Below are 19,289 nucleotides of genomic sequence, written 5' to 3'. Positions count from 1 at the left end.
TCTTTCTTTTTTTTAATCAAATTAACCAAAGATGTATCTATTTTATTGTTTTTTTTAATAAAACCAGCTCTTGGTTTTATTTATTGGTTCAATAATTTTCTTAATTTCAATGTTATCAATCTCTCCTTTGGTTTTCAGAATTTCTAATTTGGTATTTATTTGGGGATTTTTAATTTGTTTTCTAGTTTTTTTAGTTGCATGCCCAATTCATTGGTCTCCTCTTTCTTCATTTTATTCTTGTGAGTATTTAGAGATATAAAATTTCCATTAAGAAATGCATTGACCGCATCCCGTATGTTTTGGTATGTTGTGTCATTATTGTCATTCTCTTGGATAAAGTTATTGTTACTGTGATGTGTTGTTTGACCCACTCATTCTTTAGGATTAGATTATTTAGTTTCCAATTAATCTTTAGTCTATCTTTCTATGGCCCTTTATTATATGTAATTTTTATTGCATTATAATCTGAAAATGATGCATTTAATATTTCTATCTTTCTGCATTGGAATGTGAGATTTTTATGCCCTAGTACATGGTCAGTTTTTGTGTAGGTGCCATGTACTGCTGTGAAAATGTATATTCCTTTCTATCTCTAGTCAATTTTCTCCAGAGGTCCACCATATCTAATTTTTCTAAAATTCTATTCACCTCCTTAACTTCATTCTTGTTTATTATGTCCTTAGATTTATCTAATTCTAAAAAGGGGAGGTTGAAGTCCCACACTAGTAGAGTTTTGCTGCTTTTTTCTTCCTGTAACTCCCTTAACTTCTCCTATAAGAATCTGGATGTTATACCACTTGGTACTTATGTGTTTAGTATTTATATTTCCTTGTCTATTGTACCTTTTAGCATGATGTAGGTTCCTTCCTTATCGCTTTTCATTAGATCCATTTTTGCTTTTACTTTGTCTGAGATCAGGATTGCTACTCCTGCTTTTTTTTTCATTCAGCTGAAGCATAATATATTTTGCTCTAGCCTTTTACCTTTACTTTGTGTGTATCTCTCTCCTTCAAATGTGTTTCTTGTAAACAACATATTGTAGGATTATGATTTTTAACCCATTCTGCTTCTATTTTATGGGAGAGTTCATCCCATTCACAGTTATGATTACTAACTGTGTCTTTCTCTCCATCCTATTCCCCACCCTTTTTATGCTTTTCTCTCTCCTTTTTCCCTTTGCCTCCTCACAAGTGTTTTCCTTCTGATCACCACCTCCTTCAATCTTCCCTCTCTTTTATCAACCCCCCTCCCTTTTTTTTCCCCTTTCCCTTCCTACTTCCTATTTGGTAAGATAAATTTCTATACCCAAGTGAGAGTGTATTCCCTCTTTGAGCCAAATCCGATGAGAATAGGGTTCAAACAAAGCTCACCTCCCTCCCTTCTTTCCCCCTACTGTAAGAGGTCTTTGTACTTCCTCACGTGATGTCATTTATCCTCTTCTGTCTCCTCCTTTCCTCTTATTCCCATTACAATCCTTTTTTTTTTTTTTTTTTTTTTTTTTTTAGTGAGGCAATCGGGGTTAAGTGACTTGCCCAAGGTCACACAGCTAGTACGTGCCAAGTGTTTGGTCTGAGGCCGGATTTGAACTCAGGTCCTCCTGACTTCAGGGCCAGTGCTCTATCCACTGCGCCACCTAGCTGCCCCCTACAATCCTCTTTTTCCACCCCTTAATTTTTTTTGTCATCACATCAAAGTCCACTTGTGCTCACTCCCTCTGCTATGTATACCCCTTCTAAATGTTGTAATAAAGATACAGTTCTCAAAGAGTTATAAGTATCATCTTCCCATGAAGGGATGTAAACATTTTATCCCTATTGAATAACATCTTTTTTTCATTCCTGTTTACCTTTTTATGTCTCTCTTCTATCTTGTATTTGAAGACTGAATTTTCTATTGAGCTCTGGTGTTTTCATCAAGAAGGTTTGGAAGTTATCTATTTCATTGAATATCTGTCTCCTGTCCTGAAAGATTATGCTCATTTTTGCTGGTTAGTTGATCCTTGGTTGTAATCTAATCTCCTTTGCCTTTCAGAACATGTTCCAAGCTTTCAGATTCTTTACTGTAGAAGTTGTTAGGTCCTGTGTAATCCTGACTGTGGCTCCATGATATTTAAATTGTTTCTTTCTGGGTGCTTGCAGTAGTTTCTCCTTCACCTGATAATTGTGGAATTTGACTAAGATATTCCTTGGTGTTTTCATTTTGGGATCTCTTTCAGGAAGTAATTGGTGAATTCTTTCAATGACTGTTTTACTCTCTGGTTCTAGGACATCAGGGCAATTTTCTTTGATAGTTTCTTGAAAGATGCTGTCCAGGCTCTTTTTTTTTTTTTTTTTTTTTTGATCATGGCTTTCAGGTAGACCAATAATTCTTAAATTATTTCTCCTGGATCTGTTTCCCAGGTCACTTGTTTTTCCAATGAGGTATTTTACATTTTCTTCTACTTTTCCTTCTTTTGATTTTGTTTGACTGATTCTTGATGTCTCATAGAGTCATTAGCTTCCACTTGCCCAATTCTTATTTTTAACAAATTGTTTTCTTCACTGAGCTTTTGCAACTCCTTTTCCATTTGGCCAATTCTACTTTTTAAGGAATTTTTCTCCTCAGTGAATTTTTGTACCTTCCTTTCCATTTGGCCAGTTGTATTTTTTAGGGATTTTTTTTCTTCAGTCAATTTTTGTCCTTCATTTTCCAAGCTGTAGACTCTTTCTTCAACCCCTTTCATTTCTTTTCCCAGTTTTTCTTCTGCTTCTCTTATTTGACTTCTAAATTCCTTCTTGAGCTCTTCCAAGAAGGATTTTTGGGCCTGGGGCCAATTTATATTCCCCTTTACAGTTTCACGTGTAAGTACATTGGCAACATTGTCCTCTCCCGAGTTTGTGTTTTGATATTCCCTGTCACCATAATAATTCTCTGTGGTCAGTGTTCTTTTCTGCTTTTTTCTCATGAGGTTTGCGTGTTTCCTAGCTTTTATGTTGAGCTCTCCTGTTGGAGCACACCCAAGCTTCTTGTATGGGAGCTGGGGCCTCAGGTGCTGGCAGCTAGACATTGTAGAGGTGTAGCAGCTTGTCTTTTGCTGAGCTGGTGTCCTAGTGGTGGTGTCTGGTGTGTGCTGAGGCCATGTTGGATTTTTCTGCATTTCCCTGGGGCTGCACTGAATTAGAGGTTTGGCTGCTGAGGATGCCTGCTTGCTTGGGGCAGTTTTCAAGTAGGGGGAGGTCTTGATATTGGAAGACATCTGCCCACCTGGGACTGCACTGAAACACTTGACTTGATGCTCCACTGCTGGGGTATGCCTACCTGCCCTGTGCTGCACCAGAACCAAAGGAGTTCCAGCTGCTGGGGGATACCTGCCCCCAGGCCACTACATGTGGTGGTTTTCTGAGTCAGAGTCTGCTGGTTCCCCTGGGTATGGTAAGACATGTGTGGGGTCCTGGTGGTGGTGTTTGCCTGCTTTACCACCCTGGGTCTCCAGTTCTCCCATTGATTTGCTCAGGTGATGCTTGCCACTGACTTGCTGGGGCGCTTCCTGTTTTGGAATGCACTCCCCTCTTATCTTAGTGAAACAGACATTTCTTGCTGATCCTCCAAATTTCCCAGGCTAAGAGACTGTTCCACCCTGTCTTTTTGCCGGCTTTGCTGTTCCAGGATTTTTCCTGGGGCTCTATTTTTTTTATTTTTAAGAGGTCAAAAAATGATAGTGATTGCAGCTTAGTGCTTACTCCACCATCTTCCTGTCCCTCATTTCTTATGGAATAATAGTATTCCATTACATTCATATGACACAACTTGTTCAGCCATTTCCCAGTTGATGGGCATTCCCTCATTTTCCAGTTCTTGGCCACCACAAAAAGAGCTGCTATCAATATTTTTGTTATGTGTGGGTCCTTTTCCCATTTTTATGATCTTTCTGGGATACTGCCCTAGAAGTGCTATTGCTGAATCAAAAGGTATGCACAGTTTTATAGCCCTTTGAACATAGTTCCAAATTGCTCTTCAGAATGGTTGGATCAGTTCACAATTAGGTGTTTTGTTTTTTTTTAAAGTGTTCTATTTCCCATTCTGTTAATCTGGGCAGTTTGTATTTAAAAAAATTTTTTTTATCCATTTAATTTATGGTACCAGTCATATTAGCCTATAGTTGGACAAAAAAGCTCCTAATAGTTGCTTTTCTTCTTCATATATTGTGAATTTACCTTTAAATTTTTTGATACTGACAATTTGGTTTTCTTCTTTCTTTCTTTTTTTTTTAAATCAAAGTAGCCAATGGCTTATCTATTTTATTGGTTTTTCAAACCATCAGCTCCTAGTTTTATTAGTTTATTTGTAGTTCTGTGTGGGAGGAAGGTACTGAAGTTTATCATTAGATTTATGGGTCATTATTTGATCAGATGTGAACTGCAGAGTTTTGCTACAGTACATATGTGGATGATCTTCTTATCCATGTGGCCATCTTAGACAAAAGTGCATTGCCACTACTTTGGTCCATCACTTCACACCTGGATTACTGTAAGAACTTTCTAACAGGGCTTGATACCTCAATTCTTTTTCTCTTCAATCCATTTTATATTGACTTGTCAGTTTAATCTAAAATGTATTCTGGAAAATACCTTTTAGATCATGAGTGGTATTGGAGATAGCATGTGAACAAGTTACCAGAGCAATGAGTTAACCTTTTTTTTTTTTTTTTTTTTTGTAACTACCTTGATAGTACCTTTCATAGTGCTGGTAACCTTATATAGTAGAAAAAGCACTGGAATGGAAGTCAAGATCGTATACATTTAGTTCTAACTTGCTTTGTGAATTTGAGCAAGTTGACAGTTCTCTGAGCCAGAGTTAGCTTAGGTTACTTCTGTTTTAGAGGTTCTAACTTGAAAATTATTTGATCTACATATTTAAATAAGACTTAGTGATTAAACCATCTCCTTCCTGACGGAGATTATGGATATAATTTTATATCATCATTTCTTCAATTGAAGTGAGATTCATACAATCCAATTTTTCCTGCATTTTAATGTTTTTTGTCTTTCCAGAGCCCATTGTGATTCCATAGCTAAGTATTTGTAAAGTCAAGTTTTCAGACATTTCTAGTTCTCAGTAATTTTTACTTAATAGATACATTTTATATTTCATCCAATGTTTTTAAGGACAGCCATTCTTTTTTTTAAATCACTGTACAGTGACCTAACAGCATATTTGTAAACTGTTGCCCACAGTTATTTACCGCAGACCATCTGGATTAATTCAAAAGCAATATGAACAGTTATTTACGAACTTCATTACCCAAGGGCATTTCAGGCTGTTACTGAAAGGCAGCCATCCCTGAAGTAGCCATCTGTGAATGGGAACATCATCAGGCAGAATTGGCATGTAGAAAATGGTCAGCTATGATGATCTTAAATAAGAATTCTATAACACTAGATTTATGCAGAAATCTTTTATCCTTTTATCTCTTTCTAGGAGTTATTTGAGGATTCTGAGGGACAGAGTGATGCAGCCAACAGAATGCCATATGGTAGCACACAGTCAGAAAACCTAGGTTCAAATGCTAACCTCTACTAATTAGTGGTGAACTTTCATCATTTCACCTCTCTGGGCTTCATTGCCTTTACCTGTAAAATGAAGGACCTCTTAAAGATGACCTCCTAAAGTCCTTCAGGCTTTAAATTCTATGACTTATTTTTAAAGAAGCAATTGCTCTTCGTCCTATAGAATATGGAAACAGAAGTGTTATGTTTTTATTGCTAATGTACATATTTCAACCCCAACTACTCTGATGAAAAAGGGAAAGCGCTGCTATATTTAAACAAATAGAAACCCTGGAAACTGTTAAAGGGTCATCTGTTAGCAAGGATGTTGCCTAAGCCAAAATCACTTGACTTATTGTGACTTTTAGAAAATTTTATAGTATAAATTTTTCCCTGTTGCCTTATAACCCTGATAATGTCACTTAGAATAGTTATATGCCAAAATGTATCAAACACTCTGAAATACCGTTACCCCAATAGGAAATATCCAATAATGGCCAACACATGCCTCAGAATAGAAGATCCTCTATGATTTGCTAAGGTGTATGTTACCAAATGAGCATCCTTTAAAATGTATAAAATCTTGAAATGGCACTGTACTCTTTCTGCTGCTTTTGATAACTGGGAGTTAACTAAATTACCTAGCCTGCAATCCTGTCTTGTTTTTTTCTAAATCTCCAATAGTAAGACAGTAATTTGTCTATTAATGACAAGACTGGTCATCAGATACCTGAGGTATCTCAAACTCTACATGTCTAAAAATTCCAATACCAGGTTTTTCTGTGTTAAGTTTTCATTTAACAGAATTATTGTTCCAATGTCTTTCTATGCAGACTTCTATCATGCTGTGCAGACAGAAGGCAAGTGGTCAGCCTTTGAATAGCCAGATGAGCTTATTACTATCAAATAAATTCTGATTGAGATACTGCTATAGTGATGCTGCTTTTGCCAGAAATAAGACACAAATAAAATTTCTCTGCTCTTTATCTGGATTCATTCCTGAGTACTTTATCCATTTCTTTGGGATGAATTACTATTTGGAGCCATGGGCATGGGCAAACTATAATTTGGGTCCAATTTCAATAGCAGTGCTAATGTTAACCATGTTCCAGCAACTGAAATAAATCAAAGCAGGATTGCTTCCAATAAAGATGGGACTTCCTGGGAGTTGACTTCCTGTCATTGTTACTTTGGGAGCTTTTTTGCCAAAGAAAAATCTAGATCATACATTTTCCTCAGTACTCTAAAAGAAATATTTTCTATATGATATTTGAATTCACATTGCATATTTCCATTGAACTGGAATCAGTTACCATATTTTATATAATCATACTTTGAATGGTGCAAATATGAATATATGGGATTGTTTCACATGATTTATTATTCACACTAATTGGAACCTAATTGTATTTTTCTTGCAGATATTGAGACTGATTTAAAAGAAGATAATACATTTCATGTTTCTTTCCAAAAAACTTTTTACTGGCTGTTATTCAGAGAGGCAGCTTAAATAAATTAAACAGGGAATGACAAGCTGCCCTGGGTATTGTTTATAATAACTAAGATACATTTGTATTTCATGATACAATATTTATTTTGGTCAATAAGCAGAACTGCTTATAAAGTTTAGCACCAGAAAATCCAAATATTTCACCTAGTAATTTAAACTAAACAGTAAAAAAATCATGGTACCAGGGTAGAGATATGTATTATTCAAAATAAATTACTTTAAATGGTTTAGTTTTTCTTCTGTCCTCCAGTTTCAGACCTCCAGGTCTGGGATATTCTAGAAACATCTCAAATTCCATATGTCTAAATAAAATTTATTGTCTTTTCCCCAAAAACCTAATCCTTGTCTGAATTTCCCCAGTTCTGTTGAGGGCAGATCTCCCAGTTGTTAATCTTCCCAGTCATCTGGGTTTCTAACCTCAGTATCATACTTGACTCCTCACTCTCGCCCATTCCACATATCTAGTGAATTGCCAAATCTTATTGCTTCTGTATCTACAATCTTTTGGTTGAATCTCTTGATTTCTTTATCGACTCACTCAGTACTGTAGTTCAGGTCTTTATCACTTCTTACCTAGACTATTGCACTAGCGTCCTATTTGGTCTACCTGCCTCAAGTCTTTTTTTACTTTCAATCCATACTCCACTCAGCTATTTAAGTGATTTTCATAAAATGTAGGTCTGACCATATAAGCCTCTTTTTTCCTTACTCAGTATATACCAGTGACTCCCTATTACCTACAGCATCAAATATTAGTTTCCTTTCTTTGGCTTTTAAAGTCCTTTGCAATGTAGCCTCTTCCTACCTTTTCAATCTTATTATTTTTGCTCTTTCTATGGACTCTATAGTCCAGTGATACTAGCCTACTTGCTGTTCCTCTCATATAATATTCTATCACCTTTTCACTGGCTGCCCACTATGCTTGAAATCCTCTCCCTTTTTACTTCTGACTGTTAGCTTCCTTGATTTTTTTCAAGATTCAGCTCAAATCTCACCTTCTGCAAGAGAGCTTTCCTCCTCCCTTCTTCCTCCTCTGAGATTACTTTTACACTGCCTATTTTGCTTGTACATGGTTATTTGAATGCTCTCTCCCCTAGTAAAATGTTTACTCTTTGAAAACAAGGATTGGTGTTTTTTGCTTTTCTTTGTATCTTCAGCCCTTAGCACAGTGCCTAAGTGATGAAGTAATCACTTAATCAGACATTTATTGACTGACCAGTTGGTGGTCCTATTCTGAGAACCTGGACCTGCTGGTGGAAGAGCGGGTTGGAGCAAGCAAGCCATTTCAGAGTGTTGACAAGCCCTTGTGAAAGATATGAAGGGCTACAGTGAGAATAGAGACACTCCCTACACAAAAAAAACTTCAAATATTGACAATTTCCCCTAAAAATGTGTTTCTGTTGCTAAACAGCATAAATGAGTATCTTAGAATATTAAACATTTATATCCATTGCTCTCTTGTTGTTGTTTAGTTGTTTCAGTTGTATCTGACTCTTCATGACACCATTTTGGATTTTCTTGGCAGAGATACTGGAATGGTTTGCCATTTCCTCTCCAGCTCATTTGAAAGATGAGGAAACTGAGGCAAACAGGGTTAAGTGACTTGCCCAGGGTCACACAACTAGTAAGTAGATTCTTGTCTGAGACCAGATTTAAACTTAAAAACATGAGGCTTCCTGACTCCAGACCCAGCCCTCTATTCACTGAGCCACTTAGCTGCCCCTTATGTCTATTAGATATATTTAAATATTAAACAATGAGGTGAAAATAACTTTTGATAAATATGTAAACATTTTTACATTGTATTTAGTATTAGAAATGATCTTGTGTCATCTTGTATGTTATAAAATGTTCCATTGTTTTGTGGAAACTGAAGAATTTTAATAATATGCATATATATTAAATTTCATTTAAACCAATAATTCTCTGGCATGATTCATATAAATAGTCCCATCATAAACTTATGGGGTCATAGCCTTTGACAAGGATGGGAAAATTAGTCTTCTTCAGTCTTCTACCTCCCTATTGTAATAGTAGAACCAATTTTTTTTCCTTTTACTGTCTTTGCACCTTGTAAACAGTACGATGGAAAAGTGAGGTGATTATATGTTATATTGATTTTTAAATGCATAGTTTTTGAAAGGCTGATACTACATAGGACATGAAAGTGACATTTATTTGGGAAGTAATATACTCAGGTCCATATATTTGCAAATGTAGATAAAGAAATTTGAGGTCAAATATACTTCCATATTGTGAACAATGCTGATTTTAATTTTATTTCATACAGAATGGTGTTTAAAAAATGATCACCCAAACATCTTTTTAACAATTTTTAATATTTTATTTTTTAATTATCAAGCATCCAATTTTTTTCTCCCCTATTTCTCCCCACCACCATAAGAAAGAAAGATAGAACTCTTCTGTTATAAAAGCACAGTTAAGGAAAATACATTCACATATTGCCATATAGAAAAATTAATTTCTTATTCTTCACATTCATTATTTCTGTTGTCACGAGGTTAGCAATGTTCTTTATTAGTCCTTTGGAATCATGGTTAACCATGTAGTTGATCAGAGTTCTTAGATCTTTCAAAAATGTTCATTTTTACAATATTGATGATATAGTATAAATTGTTCTGGTTCTGTTTACTTCATTTTGGATTAGTTGATACAAATCTTTCCATGTCTTTTAGAAATCATCTTTTTCTTAATTTTTTTACAGCATAATAGTATTTCATTATGGGTTAGATTTTTATCTATAATGGCAACAAACTAGTATCTCTTCCAGTAAAATCAGGGCTGGAGCAAGCATATCCATTGTTACTGTTGGTAATAGTGATGACAAGAAAAAAGAAATCAAGGGAATAAACATAGGCAAAGAAGAAACACAATTATCACTTTTTGCAGTTGATATGATGGTATTTGTAAAAAAAAAAGTAGAAGATGCAGCTGAAAATTAACTGAAATGATAACTTTAGCAAGATATAAAATAAACCTGCATCAATCATTAGAAGTTCTGTATAACATCAATAAAACTCAGCAAGAAAAGATAGAAAGAGAAATTCCATATAAAATTATTTAGGTTGTATAAAATACTGAGAAGGCTACCTTTCAAGATACAAGAACTGTAAAAATTCAGAAAACTGGGGGCAGCTAGGTGGCACAGTAGATGGAACACCAGCCCTGAAGTCAGGAGTACCTGAGTGCAAATCCGGCTTCAGACCAAACACTTGATGCTTACTAGCTGTGTGACCCTGGGCAAGTCACTTAACCCCAATTGCCTAAAAAACAAAACAAAAACAAAACAACAACAAAAAAAAGAGAAAACCAAATAATTGGAAAAATATTAATTGCTCATTGGTGGCTTAAGCCAATATTGATAAAAATGACTGTACTACCTAAATTTACTTATTCAATGCCATATCAACCAAACCACCAAAGGATTACTTTATAGAACTAGAAAAATAATAACAAAATCTATCTGGAGGCATAAAAGATCAAGAAGATCAAGGAAATCAATGGAAAAAAAATGAGAAAGAAGGGTCCTAGTATACCGTATCTCAGACTGTAGTACAAAGCAATAATTCTCAAAACAATATAGTACTGGATAAAAATTTTAAAAATAGAGATAAAAAAACAACTTTTTATTCATTCAGTCTTTTTTTTTTTTAAATTTTGTGGGCTACTGAATACTTTTATTTTACATCTAAAAGTCATTAAGGATATGGCCTTTGGGCTCATCAGATATGGTACTACAAGTATATGGTGCCACACATTGACACAAGGAAACAGATGAGAACAGGTCATTCTAGCCCAGTCACAAGATCACAAAATGAGATCTTTCAGCAGAGTGCCAAATGATCAGGTAAAGCTCTAATGAAAAGGTTCTAACAAAACAGTGAGAACATCACAAGGAGGTAAAAGTGAGAGGGAAGTTAAGCTAACAAAAGAACCTGGTCTGGTCCTTGGAACTGCCCATTCTTAGGACAGGAGCTGATGTATACTCAGGTGACTAGTGCTTACTAGCTCTAAGGCCCCACTAACCATTGAGCTTACTTGGCTCAAGGGTCTCTGAAGTCCCACCCAGCAAATTTAGCCTTGTATCTGATGGGATAACAATTTTTTTTAAATTTTTTAAAATTTTTTAAATTTTTTTAGGCAATTGGGGTTAAGTGACTTGCCCAGAGTCACACAGCTAATAAGTGTCAAGTATTTGGTCTGAGGCCAGATTTGAACTCATATCCTCCTGACTTCAGGGCCAGTGCTCTATCCACTGCACCACCTAGCTGCCCCTGTGATAACAATTTATGATGAAGAGAAACGAAGGCACAAAGTTTCTGAGCATGATCAATTTGTTTAGCAAGGTTCGCAGTTGCCAATAAATTGAGAGTGGCTAGGGATGCATTAGAGTAGAGTGATCTTTTATACAGTTGGTAAAGGTGTACAGTGGGACATTTAGTCAGATTTACAGGAGGGGATTTCCAACACTCAGGACAACAGAGTTAATGAACATTTTCTGAAAAGTCCAGTGTTAACCTGTGACTTATGACCAACCAGGCAGAACATCTTATGACTCCAAGGATTCATTTCCCCTCCTCCCATCCAGGGCAAGAGTCTAAGCTATAGCCCAGAAAAATTGGGAAGCTAAACTATAGTTAAACTATTAGGAAGTCAAATTATCTTATAGACCCCTAATCTTAAGTAGTCAAGCTGTCCTTTAAATCAAATTCCCAAGTACTTATTCCAGTGATTAGATAAAATTGTCAAAACAATAATTAATATAGAATAAAGTAGGGTATCAATTTTCAGTTCCACACTTCCCAGCTCTTCAGTTCTGAGAAGCTGATTATATTTGGTTAAATGCCCTGATTGGCAGGGGGTATCAGTCTTGATCTACAATATGGGAACCCACCACCAGGTCTGCGATGAAAGTATTTTCAGTCTCCCCAGAATGATGGGAAACCATTACTCCCTGTCCACTGGACTGGGCTAGCTTGTGGGCCCAGAGAGACCCAGTCATAGAGCCAGTCTAGTTCACTTCAAGCAGGAGGCAGATGTAGGCTTTTTCATTGACAGCCTTTTCAGTGTGTTTGTGATTGGTCATCGTGAGATAATTCCCTGCCACATGGATGCCTGCTAGTAACAGATATAAACTTTCTAATCATCTTTGTCAAAGGGATCTTCAATAGATACCACAGGATGGTCCTTGATAAAGGTCTTTTATAGGTCTCCAAGTACTTCAGGTGTGATACATCTGCTGGTGTCATCAGGAGACTTGAAGTTCAAGTCACATTTCCAGATGAGAATTCTGAGGTGACAACATCCATGCTGACGACTACCTTATCAGTGTAGCCACCCTTACCAAAAGCATTACATCACTGGGCACAGCAGCTTAGAAGAGACCTTTTGCAGTGTTGAGATCAACTTCAATGATGGGGTTTCCACAGGAATTGAAAATCTTCCTTGCCTGAATCTTAAGGATAGAACTGTTGAATTTATGGTTGGAGCTTCTTCTGCTAGGTTCATAGAAAGAGGCTGAGGAAGCTGCAACTGAGTGTTAAAAGGGCCTCAATCAACTTTTCGAACAAAGAATGAATTCTGTAAATGTATATTTAAGAAATGTATTTCCATGGAAACAAAGTGTTATAACATTACATGCATGGGGAACTAATATTAAAGATATTTTAACAATGTTTCACTGTATTCTTTTAAGTTAAAATTTTATTTTCAAACAGATCAGCCTTCTCTTTCTACCACTTCTTTCACCTTGCCCTCCTTTGAGAAAGCAAGAAAAACAAAACCCAAGTTACAAATATATATAGCCAAGCAAAACAAAATTCTCACTGGCCATTTCTTAAAAAAATATGTCTCAATAAGTGCTCTGAGGCCATCACCTCATTATCAGGAGGTGGGCATCATGTTTCATGATGTTTCATGAATTAAGGACTTATGGTTGGTCATTGTGTTGATCAGATTGCCCAAGATTTCTTTTATATACATACACACATATACAAGGAAATATATGTGTGTTTATGTATATGTATATTTCTTTTATATACATACACATATATATACACATACAAGGAAATATATGTGTTTATATATATGTAGTGTGTGTTTATATATATATATATATACATATACATATATACCACCAGCCAAGATCTGCCTTTTCACCCTCCCACCCCAATTGTCCTAAAAAAAAAAAAAAAGACATGACAAATATAGCCAATCGTAACAAAATTTCACATTGGCTATGTTCTAAAAAACATTTGTTTTCTTCTGCATTCTGAGTCCTTCCCCTGAATCAAGAGGGGAGGTAGTATGTTTCATCATTAGGTCTGTGGAATCCTGGTTGGTCATTTTGCTAAGAATTCAGCATAATAGTGTTCCATTATCATCCATTCCCCAATTTATGAGCACTCCTTCAGATTTCCATTTATGTCACCTCAAAAAGAGCTATAACTTTGGGAACTTCACCCTGGGGTTGGTTCAGGGAATTTTTTAGTTGGGCTGAAGTATTTCACTCCCAATGGGAGAATTTTGCATCTTGCCTGGTATATTCTAATCTGTACAGCTTCTCTGATTTCTGTGTTCTCTCTGGTTAGATAAATGACTTTACTTATTATTAAAAGAGCTATAAATATGTTTGTACATCCTTAGAATTTGTTTTGCTTAGAACTAATCCTCCATTAGTCTACCCTCCCTCCATTTCCCCTTCCCCCTTTCTTCCCTTTTCCTCATACTTCCCTGTTGAGTGAAACATATTTCTGTACCAGTGTATTGTGTATCTGTATGTGTATGCGTATGTGTATGCAATTTTCCGTCTTTTGACCAGTTCAGATGAGAGGGAGGTTCAAGTTGTGTTGAAATTACATCATGTTCTGGTCCTGCTGACCACCCCTCCCTCCCCAGCTAATATAGTAAGTTTATAAGTAGCTAGTATAAGGTAACCATAGTAGGAAGTGAAATTGTAAAGAGGAATCTAGAATTCACTTAAAAAGTATCCCATAAATTAAAGGAGCATAACAGTTGCAATTATCTCATTAATTAGAGAAGCATAGGAGCCTCATACATTAACTGCCTCATAAATGAACTAAGACCACATCCTGAGACCATGTGCTAAATTAGGAGAAGCCATCTGGGCTTATTGTAATGAGCCCTTGGTGCTCCTAGTTACCCTTGATTTATAAGCTTCAGTTATCTGACATGTACAGTAAGATCTGCAAAACTATGCTAATGAACTAACCCTAAGGTGTTGCTGAGGGATACTGCCAAACTCCCCTTCTCCCCAGCATTCCTCTACCTGCTATGGATCCGTGCTATCTAAGTGTTCCCAACCAAGATCCATAGTTGTATAAGGGACTTTCTGTGCCCTATTCCTCTCCATTCTCTTCCCCACACTGTCTGTCTCCTTTTACCACTCTATCCTGTGTCTGTGCCTTATGCCTCTGTTCTCTCTGTACCACTGGCCTCTGTACTCTCCTTGTCTTATTAAAGTGTGATTGAAGTGTTACTCCCCACTTGCTGCTATAATGGTCTTTCCTGGTGAGTATCCAAAGAATCAGTTATGCCTCCTCCCCACCCCATCCAAAGAGACTCTATTGTGGTTCTTTCCTTTTAGTTTATAAACTGGGAGCATCAAGACTGAGACTATACTCTGCTTACAACTATCCCTATGTGAATAAGTATGGCACAATGAATTCATTATTAGAAAGCAAGCATGGGCAGATGAACTTCATGTAATTGGGTCAAATAGATCAATTAATAATTTTATAATTTAGTGGATAATTCACAAATATCAGCTGTCCTCTCCCCACCCTTGTTTATATAGATATCTACTTGTTTGCCTTGATAATATGTGATAATTTCCCCTAACCTTCCTTCCCCTCTTCCCCTCAATGTATTTCTCTTCCCCTCTCTTTTCATTTTCTTTTCTTAAGATCATCAAGACATAATAGAGTCATTCCCAGGCTTTGTCTAATTTGACTTCTATGAATCCTGATGATAATAGGGCTCAGAGAAGACATGTAACATTTCCCAGTATTTAATTAAGCAGTTTATCATTGTTTAGTCCTTTATCATTGTTCATTCGTGTTTAGCTTTTTGTATTTCTCTTTATTCTTGTGCTTGACCTTTATAGTTTCTCTGGAGCTCTAGTCTTCAGGAATGCTTGGAAGTCCTCCATTTCATTAAAGGTCCATTTTTCCTGCTGTAGCATTATAATCAGTTTTGCTGGCATGTTGTTCTTGTCTATAAACCATATCTTTTGCCTTCTGGATTATCGTATTCTAAATTCTCTGCTTCTTTATAGTGTTGTTGCTCAGTTGTTTCAGGTGTGTCTGACTCTTCGTGACCACCGTTTTTGGGTTTTCTGGGCAAAGATACTGGAATGGTTTGTCATTTCCTTCTCCAGCTCATTTTACAGATGAGGACCTGAGGCAAACAGAGTAAGTGACTTTCCGAAGGTCACACAACTGGTAAGTGCCTAAGGCAGATTTGAACTCATGAAGAGTCTTCCTGATTCCAAACCCAGCACTCTGTCCACTATACCACCCACTACTAAATCATGTGTGATCCTAATTGTGGCTCCTCAGTACTTCAATATTTTCTTTTTGGCTGTTTGCGATATTTTTTTCTTTGATCTGAAAACTCTGCATGTTTGCTCTAATTATTTCTTAGGTCTTGGGGTTTCTTTCAAGAAATGACTGGTAAATTCTTCCTATTTCCACTTTCTCCTCTGGCTGTAAGAAATTTATGAAGTTTTCTTTTAAAATTATTTGAAATAAGATGTCTAGGCTATTTTTTGGGGGGTCATAGCATTTAGATAGTATAATGATTATTAAATTTCTTTTTCCTCAATCTGTTTTCTAGGTCATTTTTAATGTGAGATACCTTACACTTTCTTTTTCTTTTTTAATCTTTTGACTTTATTTTAATATTTCTGGTTGTCTTCTGGAGTCTTTGGCTTCTGTTTGGTCCATTATAGTTTTTAGAGAGTTTGTTTCTTGGGCAAGGTTTTGTATCTCTTGTGCTAAGCTATTAATTCCCTTTTCATTCTGTTAACTTGTTTAATCTTCCCTTAAAGGAATGACTTTTTCCTAAGACAAGAGTTCTTTGCATAGGAGTTGAAGAGACATTTCCTTTTTGGAGATATCCTTTACTGGCATAATTTGTGCTTTTTTTAAGCACAAGTACTTTTTTTTTACTCTTACACAAATCTTCCTGACTTCTAGGTCATATCTCTATCTACTATGTTCTGCGGCCTATAATTTATTCAGAATGAAAAAAACCCTGGGCAACACTTGGAAGTATCTTTAGCTTTTCAAATTTACGTGGATTCTACCTTTTAGATAACTTATTTGAACTCTTATGGACCCCACACAGTAAAATATCTCAGCCTGAAAATGTCTATAATCAAGTTACTGTCCATTATACTATGTAGTGTTATTCTTTTTTTTTATCTTCACAATGTATTTTTAAATAGTATTTTTTCTAATTACACATAGAGACAATTTTCAACATTCATTTTTTATTAAATTTTGAGTTCCAAATTTTTCTTCCTCCCCTTCTTTTCCCCAAGGCTGCAAGCAATCTGATATAGATTATACACATGTAATCATGTAAAACATTAGTTATATTGTGAAAGAAGAAACAGAACAAAAGGAAAAAAAATTAAAAAAACCAAAGTGAAAATAGTATGCTTCAATCTGCATTCAGATCCATCAGTTTTTTCTCTGTATGTGCCTAGCATTTTCCATTATGGGTCTTTTGGAATTGTCTTAGATTATTGTAGTGCTGAGAAGAGCTGAGTCAGTCATGGTTAACCACTGCACAATGTTGCTGTTACTGTGTACAATCTTCTTGTTCTGCTCACTTCACTCAACATCAGTTCATCTAAATCTTTCCAGGTTTTTCTGAAATCTGCCTGCTGATCATTTCTTATAGCACAATAGTATTCCATTACATTCATATACCACAACTTGTTCATCCATTTCCCATTTGATGGGCATTCCTTCAATTTCCAATTCTTTGCCACCACAAAAAGAGCTGCTATAAATATTTTTGTGCACGTAGGTCCTTTCACCTCTTTTATGATCTCTTTGTGATACAGACCTAGTAGTGGTATTGCTGGATCAAAGGGTATACACAGTTTGATTGCCCTTTATGGCATAGTTCCATATTGTTCTCCAGAATAGTTGGATCATTTCACAACTCCACCAACAATGCATTAGTGTTCCAATTTTCCCACATCTTCTCCAACATTTGTCATTTTCCTGTTTTGTCATGTTAGCCAATCTGACAGTGATGTGGTATCTCAGAGTTGTTTTAATTTGCATTTCTCTAATCAATAGTGATTTTGAGCATCTTTTCATATGACTATAGATAGCTTTTATGTCTTCATCTGAAAACTGCTAGTTCATATCTTTTGACCATTTATCAATTGGGGAATGACATGTATTCTTATGAATTTGACTCAGTTCTCTATATATTTGAGAAATGAGGCCTTTATCAGAGATACTTGCTCAGCATCATTCTTAAATATATCATACTGTATAACAAATGAAAGAGCTGAGAGAAAAGGAATGTTAGTTAAATCAATATTCTTCAGTGAGAGATACAGACTCCATTAAGAGTACATCAATAGAACATATTACTTTCTCCAGTGCTGATGTCATAAATGTCATAATTTTTATGGTGACTTTATGAGAGAACAGTTTTTGTTAACTGTTTTATTTTGAAAGGAAGCCCCAGCCTCAAGAAGTTTTGTGATGTCATCCTTCCTTCGTAGCGTTAATTTGCTTCTCTAGTTTTTTCCTTATTAAGCCAATAAACTTGACTATGCATTTAGTAATCCCTTTAGATTTTACATTATTAGCTAGCTAGATAAAGCACTTGTTAAGCACTTACTGTGTGCCAGGCATGATGCTTAACATTGGAAATACAACCATAAGCAAAAAGGAAGACAGTTTGTTGAAAAAGAGGCATTGTAGTGTAATGGATAGGGGGCTGGTGTTCAAGTTATGAAGACCTGAGTTCAAGTCCTTCTTTTCATGGCATATGTGACCCTGGGCAAGTCACATTAGCCTCTTAGGGGCCCAGCCAACTCTCTAAGATTATAGACAGGTTGCCAGTCTGCTTTGGGTAGAGTGAGACTATACTAGGAATATTTCATGCTGATGAAATTATAGGTCCAGACCCACCCCACTCCACCTCACCCACAAGGAAAAAAAAAGTTATTGAGAGTCTTTTTTACTATCTAGGGATGATCAAGAGAAAACCATGAAAAAATATACTAAGAGTTTGAGATCACTCAAAATAATAGAGAAGACTCTTAGAAGAATTATGTTTCTACATCTTCAACAATTAGGAATTAATCACTTTTTGTTGTTGTTGTTACATGTCCAAGGCTTTGTGACCCCATGGACCATAACATACCAGGCCTTCCTATACAACACTATCTTTTGAAATCTGTCAAAATTCATGTTTGTTGTTTCCATGATGCAATATGTCCATCTCACCCTCTGCCTTCCCCTTTTCCTTTTGCCATCAATCTTTCCCAATGTCAGGGTCTTTTCCAATAAAGCCTGTCTTCTCATTATGTGGACAAAGTATTTAAGCTTCAGCCTCAGCCTTTAACCTTCCAGGGAATAGTCTGAATTAATTTCTTTAAATATTGACTGATTTGACCTCTTTGCTGTCCATGGGACTCTCAAAAGTCTTCTCCAAATTCAAAAGTGTCATTCTGTAGCACTGAGCTTTTCTTATAGTCCAACTCTCACAGCCATACATTACAACTGGAAAAACCAGTTTGACTATATGGACCTTTGCCAGCAAGGTGATATCTCTCTGCTTTTTAGCATGCTGTCCTGATTTGCCATACCTTTCCTACCAAGGAACAAGCATCTTTTAATTTCATGGCTGCAGTAGCTATCTGTGCTATGTTTTTTAATTTGAAAAGCCCCATATTTGTGTATTTTGGAGTAATCCAACAGAAACACCATTTTTTTCCTTTTCAGAATATGATTATTCTTAAAATTAGCATTTTTGGCATAACTTAATTCAGACAATAATTTAATTTTCATGGAGGTACATTTTGATTTTCAATAGAATGTAAACTTCAGGACAGGAACAGTTTTGTCTGCATTCTAAGAACTTAGCACAGTGCCTTGGACATAGTAGTTACTTAGCAAATGCTCATGAAACCTAATTTAATTTTTGAAGTCTATATTTTGTTGTCAAATATGATG

At 35.9% G+C, this 19,289-nt stretch overlaps 1 protein-coding gene and 1 pseudogene across 3 annotated transcripts in view; one reads left to right on the top strand and one right to left on the bottom strand.

Annotated features, from left to right (window-relative positions):
- BICD1 (BICD cargo adaptor 1) overlaps positions 1–19,289 on the top strand; it is a 221,942-nt gene that overhangs the window by 59,896 nt on the left and 142,757 nt on the right. The gene's annotated exons all lie outside the window — the stretch shown is intronic.
- On the bottom strand, positions 11,091–18,958 carry LOC114029810 (annotated as a pseudogene).

This window comes from Vombatus ursinus, unplaced genomic scaffold, assembly GCF_900497805.2.
Source record: "Vombatus ursinus unplaced genomic scaffold, bare-nosed wombat genome assembly UNPS02014941.1, whole genome shotgun sequence".
In the NCBI taxonomy this organism is placed as follows: domain Eukaryota; kingdom Metazoa; phylum Chordata; class Mammalia; order Diprotodontia; family Vombatidae; genus Vombatus; species Vombatus ursinus.
Note: the sequence above shows the minus strand (reverse complement) of the source record. Positions and strands in the feature narration are given on the sequence as shown.